General features: G+C 39.8%; 1 pseudogene; it reads right to left on the bottom strand.

The window, feature by feature from the left end:
- Window positions 1-13,444: 13,444 nt before the first annotated feature.
- Window positions 13,445-13,952, bottom strand: LOC147449220 (uncharacterized; annotated as a pseudogene).
- Window positions 13,953-20,301: the final 6,349 nt, after the last annotated feature.

Consider the following 20,301-nt stretch of genomic DNA (forward strand, 5'->3'; position numbering starts at 1 on the left):
TGACACGATCCATGTGTTTTGATCTAGGGCAGGTGGAAAATTGTCTGCCATGCCGATAGCATAGTATGCTATTCTGGTTAGTACCTCAGGTGCACCCAAGTAAGTGATCTTGACCTCTTTCCTGGTACCCTTCACCGTGGATAGCACATACTACACATGATCAATGGGTTGCCTAGTTGTCAACTTCAACACTTGTGTGAAGGTAGTCGCAACGGTGTGATTGGGTGTTGTGTACCTTGGTGGTCTCTTTTCTAGAAAGTGGAAGTGCTGGTGATACAATCGTGCTGGTTCTTCTACTTGTTTCTCGATGAGATCAGCAAATGTTGCCGAGTAATCTCCTTAGTGAAGGTACATGATGTATTTCTGTCACGAGCCCTTATCGTCATCCCCTCTGTTGGAAGCTTGAGAGCCTCGACCACAATTTCCTCTGTTATCACCACTTCTACCTTCTATCCTTGTTGGTTAGTAATTTGGGTTGATCCGTCTTCCTTGATTGTAGACTGGAGCTCATAGGATTTTTCAAAGTCTACACCACACGGTTCTTTGTTGTAGAATTCTCTGAGTCCAAGCCTTTTGTTAGCTTCTTTCATTTTGGGCTTTGCCGTGACATCATAGACCTCCTTCGGCAAAACACCTGTAGTTCTACCTGATGTCCTTCTTCACTTTTAAACCTGCATGTAAAAACTGTGGTGTTGTTTTCTTCAAGCTGTTCTTTGGACAGATATGTTACTTTGGATGTCTTTACTGAACTGGGGTCCAATTGGTATGGTGGCAGCTCTTGCAGCTTCTCTTTTTGAGTGACCCTCTTCTTGGCCTCTTTCGCAGCTTGCATGGCTCCTGTTAAGTGAATAGAGTGACAAAGTTAGAAAATTTGGTAGATTTCACTCTGAAATGCCCTTCAGTCTGAATTGCTGACAAATTGAGTCCAATTTGCTTCAAATCAATTTTTGAACATGCATAGATGCATAAAAATATGTAAAGTTCAAAATCATAAAGTCCAAGAAAAAATTTTCAACAAAAGTAAATAATTGTGATTATTTACAATTGATGAATTTTTTAAACTTTTTGCAATTTTGGCATCATAGTTTTGAAATACATATCAATTTGATACTCCGAGTGAAGTGTGGGCTCATTTGAGTGCACAGGAAGAGAATGGTGCCTTATTTAGGCTTTCCGTCCCTGAAACAGTAGATATAAAGGAATTTTGAGATTTTAAGCTCCAAATATGTTCAAACTTGGTTAGTGGGCCTAGGACATCATGTGCTTTGGTCCCATGAAGGCAAAGTTGCACTTTTTTCCCATCTTGGCAAAAAGTAAATAATCACGATTATTAACTTTTTCATCAAAATGAACATTTTTTGATGCAAATTGGTTCTAGGCATGATGTAGACCCTTTGTATGTGATATGAAGTGATTTGGATCAAAAAATGTGACTGATAACTCAGAAATTGGTTTGAAAGAACTTTTTTGCGTTTTTTGATAATTTTCCAAGTTATCATTGATCATTTTGGCTCATACTTGAAATGTGGCAAGTAATAAGTGTGTACAAGTGATAGGTGAGGTGATGGTACCATTTTCAAGCCAAAATATTGCAAAAGTAAATAATCGCGATTATTTACAGCAATCAACTTTTTTTGCAAAACTTGAAAATTTTGACCTGAACATATTCTATACACCTAAAAATAATCCTAAATTGAATTTGATAAAGTTTTGTGCTATCGGCATCACTTTGTGCTTTGTTGACTTTGAAATCACCGTTTTTTGTGACTACATGGCCTGTGGAGTTGGTTAGTCACTTTTGAGGCTATCGACTTGTCTGCTACATAGTCCTGAAGCAACTCATCCAATTTTGGCTCATTTGGAGTCAGTTTGTCTTCGTATGTTTGATGCTTTGTAGCCTTCGAGCGGTTTTTCGTTTTTCGAGGGCTTGCCTTGATTGATTTTATGATACCAACCATATACATTGTGTATAGACCTAGTCTATAAGCTGTCTGTGGAGTCATAATCCAATTTTGGCATTTGCCAAAAACCTAGCCTTTCTTCTTGGGACCCCCTCGACCCCTACTGAATGGTCAACCGGTGATATAGAAGTGTTCTATTACAGTTCAAGTCTCGTCTGATTTGGTTGAGATGACAGGCCGCTATGGTCAATTTTTGATCATAGGGCCTCGTGCACTCTGATTCTAGGGTTTTTTCATGGGGTTTAGACTAGCTATTGGTCATACAGAATGGATCATTGATAAGTATAGAACTTACCCCTCATGTCTCGTGTGAGACGGCGCTCAAAACAGGCGACTGTGGACTTTCGAAAATGCGCGCGAAGAAGGTCGAAAAGCTCTCTCTCCAAAGGCGAAAAGTGGAAATGAGGTGATTTTAGACTACCTTGTGTTGGGGGTCCCATCGTTGCAATAGCTCCAATGACCATCAAAATTATCAATCCACAGGGATGAGCTACCCGCCGGCTAGGGCATCAAAACACTCACACGGTTAGTGAGCTAATCGTGGCAGCACAAATGGTTAACTCTACGAGGTGAGCTTCTCAGCCTATGGAGGAGCTAAGCCGCAATGATGGGAAATCTCCATATCCACTTCTCTCCACCTCCAGTCAGCCCAATCACATACACTACGATTGCAAGACGCACACAACACTAATCCTATCATGCAACACACTAATCGCAAAGCACACACACGTAGATCTATGGAGCACCACACTCCAATCAAACCTACATGCACACGCAAGCAAAAGAGGGCAATCACACAAGATTAGAGAGGGATTAACCACTAATTAGTTAATATCTAGTTAATCGAAGCAATCATAAGAAGTAAGAGAGAGGCATAGTGAAAGAGAATGAATCATTGATTAGTGTTAATCAAGTCTCATGAGCAAGAAGAAGCTCAAGGACTCCATATCCACACACCTCAAGAGATCTCACCAAAGAGTGCTCTCAACAAATGACTTGAGAACCCTAATTTCTTTTACAAACTACCTTATATACTTAGGGTAAAAATGTGCAATGTCCGGGCGCCCAAAGCCTTTAGGGCTCATCACTTACTAAATCTGCAACCTAGGCATAGTAAGTGACCTATTTTTTACATCTTGGAACTCCCATTGAGCCCGTAACACATTAAAATATTACAATGGCTTGAAATAATTTGGGATTTTACAATATGTGACCATTTTGGGAAAACGTGGAAAATGTGTAACTCCAATCTTTACTTGTTCTTCATGTTGATCTTCGATGTGCATTCGTACGTCTTTGGTCTTTAGCAGCTTCTGTTAATTTACGTTGACTCAATTAACACCTTGGGTATCTATACTCGGACTTCCCAAACCAATTTTCCCCATATTCCCCTGTTAGTCCTACTAGGGAGTGAAATCTATGTTAGACTCAAAAAATTTCCCCAATCGGATTTCCGTAGCTCATTCTGCAAGAATTCTGCAAAAGTAGGTCTGGTTGTCTAATTTAGGCTTCTCGCTTCCATCTACCGATTTGAATGAAACCTTTCGTGCCTGTCCGCCTTGTCCTTCTAATCATCAGCGTACCTTTCAGATTTGACCCGTTTATTGAAAAATTCAAAGAAAATAACATGCGCTAAAAAAGCAAAGTAAAAATCCATAAAAAAACATCGCTTTATTTTTTTTTGTTGGATTTCTTCATTTTTAAATTTCAATAAAAAAAAGAGTATTTTTGATATTTTTTAATAGTATATACACTATTTACACTCATCGGGGAGATATTTTCAATTAAATTTTCCTTGTTAATGATTTATAAGGGCATTGTTAGGTAATTTTGCAAAAAATCACACGTTAACATCAAACTTTTTTACTCCCTCTTCAAACATTGCCCTTAATTACTTAGTTCCCTTCCACCCCTCTTAGATGGCATACTCCGGGACGACTGTGTGCATGGGTTGAACAATCGTGTCTATGCTAGACTTGATTGGCTCTACCATGTTTTTGATGTCGAGGTTTTCATTTACTGTCTTCCAAAGAGAAAATCTTGAAGCTTGTGTGCTCTTTGCTTGATTGTACCATCATGATGCTTTGGCACGCTGATTTCCTGAGTTGTTGGTATCAATAATGATTGTTGTCGAGCTTTTATCCACCATTGATATCTTGGTTTTCTTTGTGCATAATGGTCTGCTGGAGTCTTCTGAGACTTAACTCTCCATTGCTTGATTGGTTTTACTGTTTGCGGAGAAGATAAGTGCTCCTTTTTCTTCCAAATCCATTTTGTGCTAGGTTCTTTGCACAAAGATGCTTCTCTTTGTGTTTTGAACCTTGGAACCATCTTTGGTACAATAGATGATGTTTTGGGCACCCAATTTTGAATCGGCTTATCCTTAAGCTGTGCTTTTGATACCCAAATTTGCCTGACTCCTTGCATGCTACTTGTAACATTTGCTTGACGGTAGGATGGAGAAGATTGATTGCTTTGTGCTTTGCTTTGTTGGTAACCTACTTTCCATTCCTCCTTACTTGGTGCAATTGGAACAACGAGTTCTCCGCCTTTAATTAGGTGATAGCTTAAGCTGATTGGTATCCCAATATGGTACTGCCTTGTATGTCCACATCCATGAGATTCCAAGAATCATTGTTTCATTCATGTGTTCACCTAGTAAGCATACAAACTGATGAGGACATGAACATCCGTGTACTATCACATTTAAGTTGACTATTCCCAATGTTGGTGTTGGGTTCTTGTGGCATCCTTTGATAGTCGCTATTCCTGCTGTCAAAGATTGACTTGTTGCTTTCTTGTACGTGGAATAACTAATTGCATTTACTCGAGCTCCTATGTCGACCAATGCATTCGTGCTATAATTTTTCAGTTGTACTTTGATGCGAAGGTCCATTCCATTTGACCATTCATCATCTGTTGACACTGTATCTTTTTGCAATTCCCATTGTCGGTCATTTGGTTTTAGAGTGTTGATGGGAATAAGTACTTGTTGATTCTTGAGAGAAGCTTTAATTTTGAGTACTCAAAGTTGAGCTTCTTGTTGGGCTTCATCAATAACCTGCTATCGCTTTATCTTTCTTTGCTTAGCTGCATGCATCCTTTCTAGAAATTCATTGGTTAGTGGAAAATTATACTTCTTTAAATGACATCCACTAATCCAATTAGCCATTGGTTCAACATCTAAGGTGGAAAACTAATTGCTCCACTTGGAGATACATCTTCAATGATAAACGGTCCGTTTCCATTTTCTTAAACTTAGGAATGTGTTGCTTAAGGGAATAGACTAAAACTCCCCTTTTTTGAAGATTTTAATTATTATATGGGAATCAAACAACAATTTTTGTTTCCGCTTTTGTGCATAGATGTGAGGTACAACAACTAGCCTTTGCTCAACTAGCTTTTCTAAATCTTCAAGTTTCTTTGACAATTCATGTCCAGTCTACTCAAGATCCTTAGCTACCCTTAGTGTCGGCAATAGAAATTCTGTTGGCAGTATGTCATCAAGACCATAAAAAGGTTAAAGGGTGTAGCATTTAAATCTGTTTTGAATGAAACTCGATAAGCCCATAGCGCATGGATACTCATTTCCCAATCTGTCCTTCTTGAACTAGCGAGTTTAGTCAATACCGAGCTAAGAATTTTATTCGTATGCTCAACTTGTCCATTTGCTTGTGGGTGATAGGGAGCTGATTTGTTATGGATGACCATAAATTCATTAAGCAGATACTCGATTACCTCATTGAGGAAATGAGTTCCCTTATCAACTGAATATTTCTATTGGTAGTCCATATCTTGTGAGCACATACTCATAGAAAGAATACGGCGGTGGTTCTGACATTATTCTTTTGAGTTGCTTTAGCCTCGTCCCACTTGGTCAAATCGTCCGTAGCTACAATGATATATTGAGCTTGGGTTCTATAAGCAGGTGGTTGTATTGGCGCAACAAAGTCTATACCCCATTTTGCAAAATCTCTAGCCCCCATCATTGGTCTTAAGGGCATGCTATCTACATGGGTTGGCATTTTTGCTCGTTGACATGCATCACACCTTTGAACATATTCTTTGGCATTTGCAAAAAGTGTTGGCCACCATATGCCTACCATTAAGGTTGCTCTTGCGGTGGTCTCACTAAAAAAGCGACCTCTAACTAATCCAACATGTGCTTGTACTATAGTGGGGTGAAAGCATGTTAACGTGTTGCGCTTTTTGTGCTAGTTAACATATGCCAATAAGCACATATTATAAGCATAACACATGGATATGACAGTCATGTTTTTTCAAGTGTGTGGGATACCATCATGAAATATACAAAGTGTAATACTTGGACTTCAAAAAAATAAATCATAATATTTTTAAAATCTCTAACAATTAAGCTCAGTCGTTACGTTGAGGTAGTGGTGTAGTCATGAAGCATGGAGGGAAGCACAACGCAGGGGCCACAGGTCAGAGAGAGGGAGGAAAGCGATTGCGAGCTGCAAGTAGGTCTGCAGTCAGAGGCCAGCAATCAGAGGCCAACAGTTAGCCCAAGTGGAGGATAGCTCACCACTAGAGCCAGCCACCTCCGACCACAATCTTGACAGTTCTCCACCGAGAAGGAAGTCGAGGGGCAAAGGTTCTTTTGTTTCTCCTCCGCCCTGCAGAAGATTGAATGCTTCTAATTCCCAAGGATCCCCAATGTCAAAGTACATGCATGCAGGGAAGGGGAAGTAGGACTCAAGTACTCTCTCTCTCTCTCTCTCTCTCTCTCTCTCTCTCTCTCTCTCTCTCTCTCTCTCTCTCTCTCTCTCTCTCTTCAATGAGGGGGCCACATTTCGAAGTTTTAAATCAAGCAAAGCATGACACATTTCTCCAGCATGCCCCGACTACTAATCTGTTAGTGAATCCACTCACCCATGAGAAAATTATGTTGGTAAATCATATGCTGCAATCAACAAAGAGGACTATGCATTCAGCTTATATGCTTGTTTTTGCAGTAGCCCCTGACTGCAATGTAGTTGTGGATTCTCTCACACTGATCAGGTGCTTGTGCATTGCCTTAGAAATTCAAGGTGCCTGCTTAGATGATTGCATCTAGGGAGAGCCCGCACAATTGCCTGTGTATAAATTACTTGACATCCCTATTCTAGCGGGGTTTTGTAAGGTTTTAATCTTATAATCCTAAGTAATGTGTAGGCCGATGGAAAGCTCCCAAGCTGAACATCCCACTGCAAGAAAAGTTTTGTGTAACAGCATAAGAGTTTAATGTTGTCGATGGCCTCTCCATGGACGCTGACAACCCCAGATTGGTGAAGTGGGAGCAGATTACAGATTTGGAGTGGTTCAGTGTATTTAGAGAGGCGAAGGTTGCAACAAATATCGCTTCAAATGCAGTAGCATTCACGGCGACATGTATGACCAAGTACTTCAGCTGCACTACAGGGTGTACCAGAAGCCCCCAACCAACATGGAAATTAATTCGGCTTTTGCGAACTTGGGTTTTGTAAAACAATTCAGTCCAATGGCAATTGCAAGTGGCTCAATCATGCAGTTCAATTGGGCTGAGTTTGTTGTCCAGCATTTGTAGGACCTTCGAGAAAAAGGATACTACAATGCCCATGTTGAAAAGTGGAGGGTGCGTAATACCCACCCCTCAAGTCAAAAAACAGAGGAGGGCTCCGTGAAAACAAAGGATGATTACGATGTCCAAGTAGCTCCGAACGTTGTTTCTGCTACCAGGGCAACACCCCTCTCTATTAACAGCTCTCACAAAGTGACAACAAGCATGTCATATTTTGGGCTCTTTGATTTGCAACACATCATGAGTGCAAATGACCATCTCAAAAATTGATTGTGCAGGATGCTAAACAACAACTCAAGAATGCGGGTCAAGAGCTTGAATTTGCGAGGGTTCTGAAAGAAATCCATGATATGGTCAGCCCTCCTGTAGTACTTGTTATGAGACATAAGCTTCATGATGCTGACAATGAATTGCGGTGTTTAGGCCTCACTGACAGTGTGGATGCAAGGAAAGGAAAAGAGCTCAAGGTAAAGATCGATACACTGAAGGAGACACTGGATGGTTTGGGGTTTCCTCATAATGAGGACACCCCCACTGATGTTGATATTGACATAACATGTCTTCATGTAAGTCCCGATGGTTTTTGTGATTGAACCTTATGTTTTGAATATGTGCACAACTATCCTATGTACTTACCATGCTTCGGTTTTGATTGGTTTGTAGATTAATGTGGAGGTGCAGGAAGCGAAAGTGCACACCTGCGATAGTCAATTGCACCTGCTCATGCAGATAAGTAGGATGATACAAGGCTCCTTCATCCCCACTGCCCTATGCAAGATAGCTATGGACACTTTTACAGAGTATAGGAGGGGTACGTGATGGGACAACAAGCAACATGTGTACTAGCTGTGGTCTATCACTAGAAGTACACAAAATTAGTGCAATGGTCAAAATGCCATGTGAGCATACCTATCACCTAATCTGGTTTGTTGTTGCATGCTCCTTGGGGACCGCATGTAGAGCTTCCACCTACCAGCAGAGGATACCAGTTGAATGGTGTGGCAAGGTCATAGGGCAAGGACCTCCAATCACACAGAGTTCTGGTAAGATAATGTGAAGGAACAGTTATCCAGCCTTGATTCCTACACTAGCCCTGTGTATGCTAGTTAGCATAGAAGGTATGCTAGTTAGCATGGAAGGTATGCTAGTTAGCATATAGGTATGCTAGCTAGCTTAGTGGGTATGGTGTCTAGCATATTGTGTATGGTAGTTGTCAAACCTAGTTATGTTAGTAAGCATACTATGAGATATAGCTAGCATACATTTTCATGGTGGTAAGCATACTGCGTATGCTAGTTAGCACAGATAGTTATCCTAGCTAACATATTGTGAATACTAGTTGGCATTTTTTGTATGCTAGTTAGTATACTGTGTATGATAATAAGCATACGTTCTATGCTAGTTAACAAAATATGCATGCTAACTAGCATAGAGAGTTTAGACACAAAGTATGCTAATTAGCATACCCTGTATGTTAGTTAGCATTGTGAATACTATTTGGCATTTTTTGTATGCTGATAAGCATACCTTCTATGCTAGTTAACAAACTATGTATGCTAACTAGCATAGAGAGTTTCCCAATTAGACACAAAGTATGCTAATTAGCATACCCTGTGCGCTAACTAACATACAAGGTATGCAAATTAGCACACACAATGTGCTAACTAATTACATACAGGGTATGCTAATTAGCATATATAATATGTTAATTAGCATATTTTTTATGCTAATTAGAATACTGTATGATGGCTAGCATGCAAGTATGCTAATTAGGAAAAAGGTATGCTAATCAGCATACATAAGCATACCTTTTCTTATAGCTATCATACTTGCATGCTAGTCATCATACACAATGTTATAATTAGCATAAAAAGTATGCTAATTATCATATTTTATATGCTAATTAACATACCTTGTTAGCTAGTTAGCACACATGGCTAAACACAATGTTCTGATTAGCATAAAATGTATGCTAATTAGCATACCTTGTTAGCCATGTGTGCTGACTAGCTAACAAGATATGCTAATTAGCATACCTCTTATGCTAATTAGAACATTTAGTATGATGGCTAGCATGCAAGTATGATAACTATAAAAAAAGGTATGATAATTAGCATACTCTGTATGCTAGCTAGCATTTGGTGCATGCTAACAAGCATTCAAAGTTTAGTTAGCATACCTTCTTTGCTAGCTAGAAAAATGTGTATGCTTGTTAGCATACCTCAATGCTAGTTAGCATACATTTTGAGCTAGCTAGCATAATTTGTATTATAGTTAGCATACCTCTTTGCTAGTTATCGTAATGTGTATTTTAGTTAGCATGCACAATATGCTAACCAACAAAAATGGTATGCTAATTAGCAGAGATGTTATGTTTATTAGCATAACTTATCCTCTAGTTAGCATACCATCTATGCTAGCATACATTGTATTCTATTTATGCTAATTAACATAGCATGTATACTAATTAGCACACCATCAATCATAATCATACCATTAACATACACACAACTTTTCCTATTAACATTTTATATATGCTAATTAGCATACATTCTCTGCTAGTTAGCATACACACTATATTCACACTTCCTTGTTAGCATATTTTGTATGCTAGTTAGCATATTGATCATGGTGGTTAGCACACTTTGTATACTAGTTAGCATAGTTAGCATAGACAATATGAATGTTTATAGGATATAGATGCCTACCATACATGGAATGCTAATTGTCACATTATGCATACAAGCAATCATAATGGTATTGATGAAAATTAACGGGTGAATGGAATACACATGTATCAATGATGCAAGATATGAACCTGACGATACCTGTCAATTAAAGGAAAGAAGAGAAGCTCTGTAATGATGAATCTGATGAGCTGGATAGATAACAAGAAAGGGCAGATGTAATGCCACAGCATGCGATAGCGCACGAGGCTCTGTAGATTGTAAAGAAACAGATGATGATGATGAAGATTTTATCATGATTACTCATCCCAAACCCAAGCCCCCTACAAATGATCAAACAAGCGTCTCAGAGGAAACAATTAGGAGTGTGCAGGAGGAAGGTAGGAGTGCTCAAGAGGAAGGTTTTAGTATTGACAGTGGGCTGACTGCGCAAGACGCCGGTGATGACAGCCCCCTACAGGGTTTTGTAAAGAAAGTGAAATTAAAGAGAAAAGGTGGCTTGGAACAGATTTTGGAAGAACCTAGGGACGAGAAACGTGCTGCCCCTTCGAGCACCTTGGATGACATAAACGACCACAGCAGAGGTGAAAAGAAAGCCATTCGCTCACGTGCTTGCAAGAAATTATGCTGAATCTGCTCCCTATTGTGTCCAAGTTATGTAGTGTTAGCAAGATCCACACCTTGTGGCATGTATCTCTCTAGATATTTGTAATGGAAAAACTCTTTTCAATATTATTTTACTGTGCAACAGTTCAGTAGTTTTTTCTTGTCCTTAATGATGTATTTATTTGATACCATTTCTGTGTCACAGGGCAAGAGATATTGCAGTTAGTTGCCCTGCATGATTTGAATTATGTCATTGCATGCAAAACCATACGAAAGCGGCGTATTGACAAGGCTAGACAGCTAACAGAAAGAAAAAGCCAAGATTGAGAAGCACCTGGCTAGCTATCTTAAACGCTTAATGAAAATAAATGAGTACTTCAGTTATGTTCATCCCTTGGGGGAAGTTATTTATGCTGAGTGGTATGCACTGCCAGACCCAATATGCGTGCCAAATCCATTGCCAGACGAGGGGCGCACTTTGGTTCTTGATTTAAATGGCCTGCTTGTTCAAGTTGTAGAGCCAATGCACGGTGACATTCCCCCTAAACATGCAGGGGAAATGATAAAGTACAATGTGCAAGATAGGAGGTTTGTATTTTGTCGCAAAGACAACCACAAATTTTTGGATTGGTGCCTCCGTTTTTTCCATGTGTATATATGGAGCACCAGCATGGCACCTAAAGTGAATGCAATATTAGAAACAATATTCAAAGAGCAGCGGGATAAGCTGAGAGGTGTTTTTACACAGGGTCATTACTGGCCAGCCTTGGTAGATATATAATAAGCCTGTATTCTTGAAGGATTTGAGATTGTTTTGGAAGAACTGCAACTTTGGGCCACAAAATAGTCTAATTATTGACGATAGTATGTACAAAGGGTGCCAGAACCCTGAAGGAAGTTGGCTTGTTACTCCTAAGATAGAGGACCAGACCATCGGCAAAACTTCCTGATAGATACTTTGAGCAGCTGGTTGTTCCTATGGCTGCAATCAGAGGATCGTGCAGTGTATACGACTGAAAATGCGTTTAATACTGTCCCAATTTTTTTTTCACATCAAGTGATTAGGAAGCTGGAATCGAAAATGCGCCGGCATACAGTAGCCTAGCGTAATGAAGCCATGCATAGGAGACAAAGGGAGGCTGATAAAGAAGCTAAAAGACATAAGAGAGAGAGGCTACAGAGGGAAAAATTAGAGAAGTAGCAGCAAGAAGAAGAAGAAAGAGAGTTGCAAGAACCAAAAGCTCAACAAGAAGAAGAGTTCTAGCGAGACCCAAAAGCTTAGCAAACAAAGAAGCAAACATACACTGGGCAAAAGTGAGTGTACAAACGCGCTAAACCACGATCTTATCCAGAGTAGGAGGATCTCTGCAGTTTTGTAACATTATGAGGGAAATTTGTAAATTGCCTTTCCAATGTTTGTAACTATTTCGACTGTCACTTCAGATAGTAATGATCAGATCTTGTACTATTCTTGTTTTGAAGACAATACTATGTGTACTATTGGCGTCTTGAAAACATTGAATTTATATACATTCTCATTGTAAATCAGCAAAGGTATGCTAATTAGCATAACGTTTATGCTAGTTAGCAGACTGTTTATGCTAACATAGCCAAAACAATATGCTAATTAGCATACCATGTATGCTAATTAGCATACTCAAAGTAGCTAATTAGTTAGAATACATTCTAATTAGCATACAGAGAATTTTTGTTTGTGCTAACTTCCACTCACAGCATACCATAGTATGCTAATTAGCATACACAATATATAGAAACTGCCATGTTTTCTCCTTGAAACCAGCAATGGTATGCTAATCAGCATACTGTCTATGCCAACTGGCATAAACAATATGCTAATTAGCATGATTGGTATGCTAATTAGCATTCCTCGAATTAGCATACTGTGGATTTTTGTTTTTACTAACTTCCACTCACAGCATAGTATGCTAATTAGCATACACAGTATATAGAAATCTGCCATCCCTTATTGAAACCAACATACAATATTCTAATTAGCATACATGAAATGCTTATTGGCATGCACAGTATACAGAGAGCTGTTATCTCTTCTCCTTGAAACCAACAAACCTATGCTAATTAGCATACTGTTAATGGTGTAAACTATGCTAATTAGCATACCCACAGAATGCAAATTCCACTCACAACATAGTATACTAATCAGCATAGACAATATACAGAAAGCTCCCATCTCTTCTCCTTGAAAACCAGCAAAGTTATGCTAATTATCATATTGTTTATGCTAGCTAGCACATATAAGTTTATGCTAATCAGCATTATCAGTATGCTAATTAGCATTATCATACACAGTATACAGGAAGCTACCATCTCTTCTCCTTGAAAACCAACAAAAGGTATGCTAATTAGAACATTTTGTATGCTAACTAGCATTAACAACATGCTAGTTAGCATACCATTTATGCTAATTAGCATACCCACAGAACACAATGAGACAGGTTGTACAAATGATCTCTCTTAAACTGAGACCCCTCTGTGATAGACACCAAAGCATTGTATACACAAAGCACACAAGAGACACAAGATACCCAAGTTTTTGATAAAACTGCATTATATCCAAGCAAGAAGTATATTGAAGATGTAGTGATTACAACTTAAAATCTGAAGGGCACACTATTATAGATTACTTCATAGATTTCTGAGTTGATTGTGTACACCTTCCGTCTCCTTGGGATGTGCTCTGATACATCGTACCAAATGTGAAAGTACGTGGACGATGGGCTGCTTTTGGTCTAGCTTGAAGGTGTATGCATCCAATTGCTCATAATATAGACCTTGCACAACATATGAGCCTCTATCAATTGCATTGCCCCACTCATCGAGGCACCCCTTCTCCACCTTCTCCTTTGGTGCAACACACTTGACCAGCTAGAAATCCATATCCTCGACGTTGGTCGAAGCATTTGGATTTATAGCAAATGTGTCACCAGCACATAGAGCGCTACTCAACACATCATGATGACCTTCATATGTGAAGTCATCATAGGTGGCTGCTTCATCTTCTGAAACTGACACAGCCTCATCAAGTAATGGCAGTAGAGTATGATAATCCCAAGGCTGCACGTGAGCTTTATTAACGCAGTGATTCCATCTTCCGTGCATGCATGCATCACAGAAGCATGCCAAGGCTCTTGTTGCAAGGGCAGTTGGATCCCTAGGGTTGTGGCCACAAAAAGCATGTAGAGAGCGAGTTTTTGCCACAGTGGCACAATTCCACTTCACCTCCCTGTTCACTTCGCTCTCTTTAACCTCCCAGAACACACAGGCACATTCCCTTTCTTTTGAAGGATAGTGTGAAGGTTCTCCCAACGAGACAGGTTGGCTTGGCAATAAGCAACCACATCATCTGCACACCGCAAAATAGCTCCATTAGGTTTTAGCTGTTCATGGGTCAAGGTTCTTTTCACAAGTGCTCCTGCACCATCATGATCTCCCTTGCCATGCTCTGATCCAAAGAAGAACCAGCTCATCCCCATCTATCTGAGTCCACCATATCTTGCAACGAAGTAAAAAGGCCTCGCTCCGTTGAACTGTGAGGCCGCACCATCAGACCACACCCAATGTTGCTTAGGAGTGACACCCTCTTGTTGTAACCAGTCACGGTGTAGCATGAAGCAATGTTGCATGAACAATGTGTCATGCACCTTGTCATCTGATATGAAGAAGTGCATGGTTTTGACTACCTCCCCTGGCCTATGGTAGTATGTTATGTGTACAAAAATGGTTACTTGACTAGAGTGCCAATGCATTGAATGAATCTCATTTTGCTCCTTGAAGGCATAATTCTCTGCAAAATCAACAATTGACACGACGACATTGTCCAGAAACTGAAGAAGGCAATCCTTGAATTTTTGTCCTTTCCATCGAGCCACATAATTATGAGTGATAAAGAGCTCCAACTTGGTCTTCAAGAGTTGAAGAAACTCCCAGCACTGCATTTCTTTGTGCAAAAGATCTTTTCTTTTGTTACTATTTCTGTGCTGGTCTTGAGCTTGTACATATGCAAATACTTTCACATTAATACTATTACCTCGCTTTGCTGTCTCCAAGTAGCATAATTCCAACGTATTCACTCCACATGTCAAACACTCTCCCATCAGGCATTCCCTTCTATGGAAAACTGCATCTGCGAGCTTTGGACAGAGAATAGACTCCCACATATGTGTGACACCTTTGAAAGTGTGATGTGAAGCCAAGCAACCCTTGCTAATGTTCTCACCTAGGGCACAGATACTGCATATACAGTCACAACCTGCTCTATGCAGCCCAAAAGCACGAGAGCGCATGTGGTTTAGCGTGTCCTTCAAAAAAGACATCTGCACATGGTATTCGCAGCATCATGTGTATCTATCCTTCAGCCGCCTACAAAAGAATGGCTTCAACGTCTCAAACATTCTCATGACAATCTTGCAATTTGGATGTTTTTCCTTGAATCTACGAAAGAACTCAACCTGCAACATCCAAATGATGATCAATATTCAGATTGCTAACTAGGACATCCAGCAATTTCATGAAAACAAATCATAGTGACAATCAACATCCTAATATGCATGCAATAGCGTATGTTAACTAGCATAAAGAGTGTTAGCTAGCATATATCTTGTGTTTACCAGGTAACTCTGTATGCTAGGTAGAGCACAAATCATGCTAACTAGCATAGACCATATGCTAACTAGCATACTCATTAGGACACCCATCATGCTATTGAGCATAGTAGGTGTTAACTAGAAAAAATTATGCTAATTAGCATACACCTTGTGCTGACTAGCTAGCTCTGTATGCTAGGTAGGACACAAGGCATGCTAGCTAGCATACTCTGTATGCTAACTAGCATACCCAGCCCAGCTGCTAGTTCTAACTAGCATACTCCATATTGTAACTAGCATACTAGGTATGTTAACTAGCATACCAGGTATGTTAATTAGCATACATATTGTGTTAACCAACTAGCTTTGTATGCTATTTAGGACCCAAGGCATGCTAACTAGCAGAGTCCATATTCTAACTAGCATAGTCTATATGCTAAATAGCATAATCCATATGCTAGCTATCATACTCACTATGCTAACTATACGCATTAGGAAACTCACCATGCTATCAAGCATACTAGGTGCTAACTAGCATAAACGATGTTAATTAGCATACATCTTGTGCTGACTAGCTAACTTTATATGCTAGGTAGAACACAAGGCATGCTAACTAGCATACTCCTTATGCCAACTGTAACATTTAATGGCCTAAAAACTTGTGTGTAGCGGAAATTAGCATGAACATAGTGGGAATTTCATTAGAATAGATTCCTAATGAGAATTACAAGAGTGCTTGGTTGGAGAGAGCGACAAAAAGAATAACACCTAGTTAGATACCATCAACAATACTTTCAAAAGAGAGAGAAATTAAGCTATTGACAACAGTTGAGGACTGGATTTGCATGGAGCAAGTCCCCCCTCCAAAAGGCTTTGTATTACGGTTTCTCCATCAAGAGAGACATTGTACAATACAATTCTTTGTGTTCCTTCAAGACTAGCTAGTGCAATGAAGATGAAAGCTTCATGCACTAAGCAAAACACTTATCAAACACAACATTAATTCTCCCCGGTCTCAGACCCAAGACCTCACACACCTTCGAAGATGGTGAGAGCTAGCAGGGTATGAGAGTAGATTGAGAGGAAGAAGGAGTATTCTTACAAGAAAGATGTACATCTCCTCACATAATCACTCATATTAGCATATCTTAGCTTAGTAATTAGCATGGTAGAGGATATGAGCATGCATTGAAGCTTGGCTCTTGGTTGGATTTGCATTACAAAGCCAAGAGTTGTTGGTGTAGGCCTCCCTTCTCACAAGCTTGGAGTAGGTGGTAAGCTTTCCATTAAAGCTTGAGAAGGAGAGAGAGTCTTCTTTACTTCACACATGAGATTGTGTGAGTGTGTGTGTGATAATGCCTTGCAAAAATCAGCCCCCTCCCTCTCTTGGGAAACCCCTCTTGCTATTTTTTCTTGCTATCCTCTCATTGGACCTCCCTAGGGCTAGCCAATGACAATTAAGCAGCATAAGTGATATCCTTCTGACATGTGTCCCCCTTTCCCCTTTTGTGAGAGCTTTAGGTAATTTAATAATTCAACTAAACTCTCATTGGACCCCTTTGCCTCCTGGCCAATAGGAATCAGGCAAGCCATTGCGCTGCTGAATGCTCATTGAACCCCTTGGGAGACTGTCCAATAGTCTTCTAGAGGACTTAATTCTCATTGATTCTTTTATTAAGTGTTTTTAAAATAATTAAACTAGATTTACTCTAGCCTAATTCTCATTGGTCTACCTCCAAGGCCATCCAATAGGAATTGGGTACACCTTGTGGGCATCTGGCCTAGGGAGCTTACATGTGTCTCTCATTCCCTTTGTGTCAAGGGAGCTTGTGTGTGTGTGTGTGTGTGGATTTCTCTCTCATCCCCTACAAGCAAGGCTCCCCCCCTCCCAAGTAGGGATTTGTAAAGACTTTTTTGGCACACACAAAGCATCCAATTCCCCCATGGTTGACCTTTGGACACAACCTTTGAATTTCGGAACCTTAGCATTTTGGAAGTCTTAATGGGTTGAACCTTAGGGTCTTCTTAGCCCATTGTTGCACATGGCTCTTTTGCAGATGCCCCCCCCCTTTGGATCCCTACTGTGGTCGGTCTGCTAGCTTAACCAATATTCTAGCTTTTTCTCCCCCGGCACTTCCCCATATTAAATGATCAGTTTAACATGAGAAAATAATTTAGGAGAATTAGATATTGATTATTATGACATTACCTCTCTCGTGAAATCATAGTCGTCCTTGACTATGGTGTAGAGAATATAAAGCATATTCATGAGTCCTTTTCTTAGCCTGTAGAGGATCCCTATGTTACCCTACGACATCATTCCACAATGGATGACTAGTCCATTTGGTGCTTGAGAGCCTAAGCCTGCCGCAAGCATTTCTGTACATTAGTCCTATCAATCTTACATAGTAGAGTGACAAGCTCTACTTGGTTTTTGGGAAACGTCGTCTCCGCAAACTTGATATAAGCATGCATACTACTTCATTTTTGTGCACAATAAAGAAAAAGAGAGTCTTATAAGAAAAACTTTGTTCATTTTTAACATTTTGTACATTTGCTTACTCTTGGGAAGAATTGTAAGCATTGACAAGGTTTAGGTTATCCTTTAATTGTATGCCTTGCATCCATCTACCATCTTCAAAAGGATAATTCTTAAACTTAATAAGATATCGTCGGATAGTCTTACCGCCTCTTAGTACCTTGTCTCATGTCGAAGAATGGGGACTCGGGCTGCAACACCTCCTCTTGGTCCTCGATCTCCGGTGGGTCTTCAATAGTAGGTTCTTGAGGTGGCTCTCCTTTGTAAGGCTTTAATAGGCTCACATAGAAAGCATTGTGTATGAGCCAATGATTGGGCAACTTGAGTTGATAGGCCATCTCATTGATTGGCCTAAGAATCTAGAAGGGACCATAGTACCTTTTTGCTAGTAGCATTGTACTTTTGGTGTCCCGTAAGATTCTTGCCAGTCGTGTTCCTTAATCGGGCCTTGGGAAACTTTAATAAGACCCAATCATTTTCTTTAAAGGCTTGGGCTCTTCTGTGCTTGTCAGCACAGCAGCCTTTTGCCTTTGTTGTGAGATAGAGACAGCATCCTTAATCTTTTGAAAAGATTCTTGTAGGTCTCGGCTATACTCATCTGCAGCGAAGATCTTCCCATGTACCTTCAGTAGCAAGGGACTTTTTGATCTTTCCTCAATTACCTCAAAAGGTGCTTTTCCCGTGGAAGTATGTACAGTGTTATTGTAAGCATACTCCACTAAGGGTAAGTACTTCTCCCATTGGGATCTTTGATCTACTTCCGTTACATAGGCTTTTAGTAGATGTAGAACTGTTAGGTTAGCTATTTCACTTTGGCCATCCGTTTGTGGATGATAGGCCAAAGAGAAGTTTAGCCTTGTCCCTAAATTCTCAAAGAGACCCTTCCAGAAATTACTGGTCATTCTAGGATCTCTATCCGACACTATGGACATTGGAAAGCCATGGTACTTGAAAATTTGTGAAATGAAGAGGGTTGCCATTTGATGGGCTTTGATAGTCTTTTTGATAGGTATAAAATGAGCTTGTTTACTTAACCTGTCTACTATCGTCCATATTCCCGTATTCCCATGGATAGACTTAGGCAATCCAAAGATAAAATCCATGGATATGCTCTCCCATGGTGAATTAGGGATTGGCAAGGGTTGAAGCAATCCAAGTTTCTTCCCTCTATCAAATTTTGTGTTTTGGCATACCATGCATTTAGAAACATACTCTTGTATGTTCACTTTCATGGTAGGCCAATAGAAATATGTTTCAATTCCCTTTAAGGTAGACTGAATCCCTCTATGCCCCACATAAGGTGGAGCATGAGATTCATACATTACTTTCTCACGTAGTGAGTTAGTAACACATAGTCTATTGCCATAGAGAAGATAACCATATTGTAAAGTAAATGGTTCTTGTTTCTTTTATAATTTAAGAGCTGAAATCACATCTCTAAAATTGGGATCAATAGCATACTCATCTATCATTGAAGATAGATCATTGTGAGTCTAAGGCATGTAGAACTGCAAGGAGTTCCTTTTCATATATGCCTAGAGCTTGCTCAACAAGGTCGAGCCTTCGAATTTCATAGCCTATGGCGTGCCCTTCTTGGAGCAAAACAGCTCCAAGGAAATCACCACAAGCATCACATTGGACCTCAAATGGTTTTGAGAGATCCGGTAGTGTAAGCACAGGTTGAGAGATAAGCTTTTTGAAAGCATTGTTCTCCTTAGCAGACCATGTGTACCTAACTCTTTTCTTTGTTAGGTCATGTAATGGTCCCGCAATTTGTGAGAACATTCCTATGAAGAATCTATAGTATGCAAACATACCTATAAAGCTTCTTAGTTCATGAAGATTCTTTGGTTTAGGCCATCCTTTTATTACCTCTAACTTTGATGGATCCATTTGGATGCCATCTTGAGAGATAATGTGACCTAAATACTGAATCTCTTGCAAGAAAAATTCACTTTTCTTTCGATTAAGACAAAGTTTATTCTCTCTTAAAACTTGAAATATTACCTAGAGGTGTTACTTGTGTTCGTCTAATGAATTAGAGTAGATGATAATATCATCAAAGAACACTCTAGTGAAGGTTCGATGAGGCATGAACAGCTTCTCCATCAAGCGGTTGAATGTGGTTAGTGCATTGGTCAAGCCAAAAGTCATAACAATGTATTTGTAAAGACCAAATGTGGTGCGAATTGCGGTCTTTACAATGTCTTGATCAACTATCCTTATTTGATGATAGCCACTTTTTAGGTCAATCCTACTGAAGTAGGGCGATCCTTGTAGCTTATCAAATAGGTCTTCTACCCGTGGAACAGGAAACCTATTCTTG

This window comes from Adiantum capillus-veneris, chromosome 10 (assembly GCF_014529385.1).
Source record: "Adiantum capillus-veneris isolate H3 chromosome 10, ASM1452938v2, whole genome shotgun sequence".
Lineage (NCBI taxonomy): Eukaryota > Viridiplantae > Streptophyta > Polypodiopsida > Polypodiales > Pteridaceae > Adiantum > Adiantum capillus-veneris.